Below are 6,616 nucleotides of genomic sequence, written 5' to 3'. Positions count from 1 at the left end.
CCAGATGCCATGATCTTCATTTTCTGAATGTTGAGCTTTAAGCCAACTTTTTCACTCTCCACTTTCACTTTCATCAAGAGGCTTTTTAGTTCCTCTTCACTTTCTGCCATAAGGGAGGTGTCATCTGCATATCTGAGGTTATTGACATTTCTCCCTGAAATCTTGATTCCAGCTTGTGCTTCTTTCAGCCCAGTGATTCTCATTATGTACTCTGCATATAAGTTAAATAAGCAGGGTGACAATATACTTGAGATACTCCTTTTCCTATTTGGAACCAGTCTGCTGTTCCATGTCCAGTTCTAACTGTTGCTTCCTGACCTGCATATAGGTTTCTCAAGAGGCCTTGACATACTCCTTTTCCTATTTGGAACCAGTCTGCTGTTCCATGTCCAGTTCTAACTGTTGCTTCCTGACCTGCATATAGGTTTCTCAAGAGGCAGGTCAGGTGGTCTGGTATTCCCATCTCTTTCAGAAGTCTCCACAGTTTATTGTGGTCCACATAGTCAAAGGCTTTGGCATAGTCAATAAAGCAGAAATAGATGTTTTTCTGGAACTCTCCTGCTTTTTCGATGATCTAGCGGATGCTGGCGATTTGATCTCTGGTTCCTCTGCCTTTTCTAAAACCAGCTTGAACATCTGGAAGTTCACAATTCATGTATTGCTGTAGCCTGGCTTGGAGAATTTTGAGCATTACTTTACTAGCATGTGAGATGAGTGCAATTGTGCAGTAGTTTGAGCATTCTTTGGCATTGCCTTTCCAAAATATACAGAGCAAAACTGACATAATTAAAGGTAGAAGGTAGAAATAGTTGGAGATTTCAACTATTTGAAGTATTCATTTTTAATAATATGTAGAATAAACAGAAGATCAATACAGAAAGAGAAGACTTGAAGAACACTGTAGACCAACTAGACCTAACTAATGTATATAGAAAAGTCCATTTGAAAATAGAATATAGATTATTCTCAAGTGCACATGGAATATTCTCCGGAGTAGACCATATGCTAGGTACAAAACTTTCAATGCATCTGAAAAGACTGAAATCATACAAGGTATCTTTTTTGACTACAGTGGAATGAATACAGACATCAATAACAGAAGGAAACTAGAAAATTCACAAAAACATGAAAATTAACCTGCACAATCTTGAATAAAAATGAATCAAAAAGAAATTGCAAATGAAATTAAAAAATACTCTGATGTGAAGGAAAATGAACATTACAGAATTTGTTATGCAGCCAAAAGCAGTGCTCAGAGTGAAATGTATAATTGTAAATGCTTATATATATATTTTAAAAAGATCCCAAACCAATAACTTAATTTTATTGAAAATCTAGGGGAAAAGAGCATGTTAGACCCAAATCTAACAGAGGAACAACATAACAGGGATTAGAACAGAGATAAATGAAAGAGAGAACAGGAACACAAAATAGAATCAACAAAAAGTTGGTTCAAAAAAATCAAAATTGATAAACATTTAGCTCAATGGGCCAAAAGACACCAAAGAGAGAAGACTGGAGTTATTAAAAGCAGAAATAAAGTTGGTGACATTAATACAGACCTTATGAAAGTAAAAAGGACTATAAGAGCATACGTGAACTGTAAGCAAATTAGATAACCGGAAGAAATGAGCAAATTTCTAGAAACACAAACAACAAAAAATTGACTTAAAAAGAAATAGAAAATCTGAAGGAAAAAAAAAAAATTTAACAAGAGATTGGATTGCCAGTCAAAAACCTTCCAATAAAGAAAACCCCAGATCTAGATGATTTCACTGGTGAAGTTCTCCAAATACTTAAAGGATAATTAACACTAATCCTTCTCAAATTCTTCCAAAAAATAAAAGAGGAGGCAATACTTCCTAACTCATTCTATTTGGCCAGCATTACACTGATACCAAGGCAAACTAAGATATCAGAAGAGAAGAAAACCATAGACTAATGTCCCTTATGAATATGGATGAAAGAGTCTTAGCAAAACATTAGCAAACATGTTTCAGCAACATATTAAGAGAAATATACATCATTACCAAAGTTGATTTATCCTAGAAATGCAAGGGTGGTTAAATATGAAAATCAGTGTAAAAAAAAAAAAAAGAAAATCAGTGTAATACACTATAGTGATAGAACTAAGGGAAAAAAACACATAATCGTCTCATTTGATGCAGAAAAAGGACTTAAAAATCAAAATGATAAAAACATTCAACAAATTTGGAGTATAAGGAACTTCCTCAACATGATAAATAGCATTTTGGAAAACCTACAGCTCACATTATACTCAATAGTAAATAACTGAAAGCTTTCCCCCCCCAAGATCAGAAACAAGAGAAGGATATCCATTTTCACCACTTCTATTCAACAATGTACTGGAAATTCTAGCCAGAGAAAATGGGCAAGGAAAAAAAAAAAAAGGCATTGAAACTGCAGAGGAAGAAGTAAAACTATCTCTATTTACAGATAACATAATCTTGCATATAGAAAATCTTAAAGAATCCACACAAAAGTAAACTATTAGAGGTTATAAACTAATTCAGCAAAACTTTGGGGTATATAATAAGCACACAAAAATCAGTTATTTCTATATACTATCAATGAATAACATGAAAAGGAAATTAAGAAAATTATTCCATTTACAATAGCATCAGAAAGAATAAAATAAAAATTTAACAGCGTTCAAGGTTTTACAGTGGAAAACTACTAAAGATTTCTGAAATAAGTTTTAAAAAATCCTAAGTAAATGGAAAGACATCCCACATATATGAGTTCAAAAACAAATTGTTAAGATGGCAATAGAACCCAAAGCAATCTATAGATTCAATGCAATCTCTATCAAAATCCCAGAGGCATCTATTGCAGAATTATAAAAGCTTATATTAAAATTAATATGGAATTGAAAAAGATCTAAAATAGCCAAGCAATCTTGAAAAAGAAAAACAAGGTTGGAGAACACACACATTTTCCAATTTCAAAATTTACTAACAAAAGCTACAGTAATCAAAACAGTGTCCGATACTGACATAAACAAAATGTTTACAAAACTAGAAAGCAATACATCATTCCCAAACCTCTGGGCTGTCTCAGGCTCATTTCTCATAGAGAAATAAAAATAAAACATTCCAGATTAAATGGTGCTGTGGGGTTCTAATTATAGCACTCAACCGTAGTAGGCCTTCTAAAAAGAAAAAAAAAAAAGTTGAGTTTTATTCTGGTGTAATTTATGGTAGCTGCGGGAAAGTTTCAGAAAATACAGAAAAGAAAAATAATATATTATATCCTTCCATTCACAGATTGATGAGCATGATTAATATATTGGCATATTTTCTCCTGAAGGAAATATATCCATGTATCTCTATAGTATAGTCCCCTGTATGTGTTACTTAGATTAAAAATCTGAGAGTTAATTACACCTTCTGAGTCCTAGTTCCAGATGAGAGGGGGCAGGACAATAAGCAGGCTCTACCCTGTCTCTCCCACTGAATGCAGCTATAACATCTTCACAGAATGCATGAAGCAGCTATTTGAGGATTCTGCAAAGTAAACAGTAGTAGACAAACAGGGGAAGAGACAAAATTCAAAGTATCACGGAAAAGGCAGGGAGGTTCCCCTTTTTCCCCCCTCCTGTAGCTTGGCCCCAAGGCAGTGCAAAACTCAGGAGTGGGTGTCGGGGTACACACAGAGAAAGCTCTGGAAGAGGCCCTTTTATTGCCACAAGAGCAGGAAAAGGGATTCCTAAGTTGAAACAGTGGAGGGAAATCATCTGTACTTCTTTTCCTTTTTCCGTTCTCTGGAGCCCCTGCCCCTAGACAATTCTGGGGTGACAAAATTGGAAGCTGGGCCTGTAGACGCCTAAAATCCTGAGGGAGGAGAAATTTCTCTCCAAATGGAGGAGCTGTAATCCCAAGAAAGCGGAACCAACCCCTGTTGTTTCTTCTTGGGCACCTGGCTAAGTCTCAGGTGCGGGCTTAGCCACACAAAGTGAACAGCAGAGCAGGGTAACTAAAAGCCAGTTTTCTGGACAACAGATAAAAAGGGCAGGCCCAGAGTGGGGAAAAAACTGGAAAGATCACAGAGGGAAGAGCTTGAGAAAGAGATCCAACAACACTGTAAGATGCTAATAATAGGGGAAATGGGGATTCAGTGTATACAGAAACTCTGTACTAACTCTGCAATAATTTTGTAAATCAAGAAGAGTTCTAAACTTTCTTAAAAATTGAGAATTTATCTCAGCTCCTTCACCCCTATATTCATTCCCATGACTCACTGAATTATTTACCGAGCACCTACTATGTCATGCTCCAGATACTGCTCTAGTCTCTGGAAATACAAACAGCAAAACAAAACCCAGCATGACTCCTGACATCAAGGAGCTGACAGTGCAGCAGAAAACAAAAGAAATAACACGAAGGCATTGTCAAGTCACAGAAAAAAGTGTCACCACTTTCAAAATTAAAAATTATCTTCTTGAGAAAAACCTTTGAGGGCTTCCCTGGTGGTCCAGTGGTTGAGTCCGCCGCACAATGCAGGGGACATGGGTTCAATCCCTTGTCCAGGAAGGTCTCACATGCCTCGGGGCAGCTCAGCCCATGTGCCACAGCTATTGAGCCTGCACACTCTAGAGCCTGTGCTCTGCAGCAAGAGAAGCCACCACAAGAAGCAGCGTACGCACTACAGCTAGAGTATAGCCCCCGCTGGCCACAACCAGAGAGGACCCACATACAGCGACAAAAACCCAGCACAGCCAAAAATAACTAACTAAATAAAATTATTTAAAAAACACAAGAGGAAGAAAGATCTTGGAGAAGTTAAAGGCGCAGACTGAAAACCATACAATCTGACAATTGACAGCCAAGGAGCAGGAATTCCAAAGAAGAGGAAGGTGCTCTGGAGCTAAATCTCTAGCAGGAGGCCCAACCCCTGGCCTTAGCAGGAACAATTCCTCCGAGTTTAAGTTTACACCGGAAGATCAGGCTAGCTGTCGTCTCTCCGTAAGCCAGTCTGTACTGAGGGACAAGATGTGGATAGGAAGCTGCATGCCCTGCTGGGGTGCCATCTCAGCAGCGGTAGGAAGGGAGCAGGGCAGCATGCCAGGACAGGCTCCCCCAGGCTGCCCAGGGACCCACGCATCTACCATCTTTCCCTGTTCACATATGAATGCTAGGCGTTCATTCTGTGAATGTGAACTAAATGCCTACTCTATATCAGGAGTAGAGCAGGCCCTCCTGAATATTCCAGGCAACACTCGGAGAAAATGTTCCAGGCATTGGGAAGATCATTTACAGAGACCCACAGCTACAGAGACTATGAGGCCTTTGTGATATTTCAAGTTATTTGGTGAGGCTGGGGTGTGGGCTGGGGAACCACCAGAGAGAAGACTGGAGGTGGTGGCAGAGGCTAGATCATGAAGAGCTCTGTTGTTCCTGTAAGGAGTCTAGACTTTTTCCTAATTACAAAGGGAAGTTGATGAAGGGTTTCAAGCATGTGCCTGGAACTGAGAAAGTAACACTGAAACATATACATTATTACTACATGTAAATTAGATAGCCAGTGGAAATTTGCTGTATGAAACAGAAAGCTCAACTCCAGTGCTCTGTGGCAACCTACAGGGGTGGAATGGGGTAGGAGGTGGGAGGGAGGTTCAAGAGGGAGTGGACATTCTTATGCCTATGACAGATTCTTGTTGATATATGGCAGAAACCAACATAATATTGTAAAGCAATTATCTTTCAGTTAAAAATAAATACATTTAAATAAAAAAAAAAAGATGTGCATGGTTGAGACATTTCATGGAAACCATTTTGCCAGCTGCTGCTACTGTTTTATGCCCACCCAAGGGCACGAGAGAGGATGAGATGGTTGGATGGCGTCACTGACTCAACGGACATGAGTTTAGGTAACCTCTGGAAGTTGGTGATGGACGGGGAGGCCTGGCGTGCTGCGGTTCATGGGGTCGCAAAGAGTCGGACACGACTGAGCGACTGAACTGACTGAACTGAACTAGAGCTGTCTGTCCTGGAGGCAGAGAGATTACTTGGCATAGATGGAAAGCAGAAGTGGGATTTGATACCTCATTGGACGTAGGAAGCAAAAATGTGGGAGGATTCAGGGATCACTTCCAAGTGACTGACCTGGGTGAACACATGGGATGCCGCAGTAGAGTAATAATGACAATAAATACAAGCACCGTGTGTTCTCAGGATGAATTAGACCCTGCCAGGAGGTGGGTGAGTACTGACGCTCTGGGGAGGACTGGGTGCTCTCAGGGACTTTCGCCATCTCCTACCCTGCAAATACCAGCATTGCCTGTTACGCGCATTCCCCATGTCTTACTCAACAGGTCAGGTTATGTTAAATGAGCCTCCAGAAAACTGAAAGTCTTTACAGACATAAAGTATGAAAATAATCCCATACTCTGATCAATAAAGCCATTTCTACAAGAATTTCTATAAATATGCGATTCTATATTTAAAAACTAATATTCTGAAGGTTACTGTTATCATGAAATAAACACTACTCATTTTACATAAGCAAGCACACTTGCCAAGGTAAATATATAACTGAAGTAAAAATGGAGCCAGCATGGGTGTGTTTAACGTCAGCCAGTAATTTTGGAGGAAAA

This window comes from Bison bison, unplaced genomic scaffold, assembly GCF_000754665.1.
Source record: "Bison bison bison isolate TAMUID 2011002044 unplaced genomic scaffold, Bison_UMD1.0 scf7180017864029, whole genome shotgun sequence".
NCBI lineage: Eukaryota > Metazoa > Chordata > Mammalia > Artiodactyla > Bovidae > Bison > Bison bison.
Note: the sequence above shows the minus strand (reverse complement) of the source record.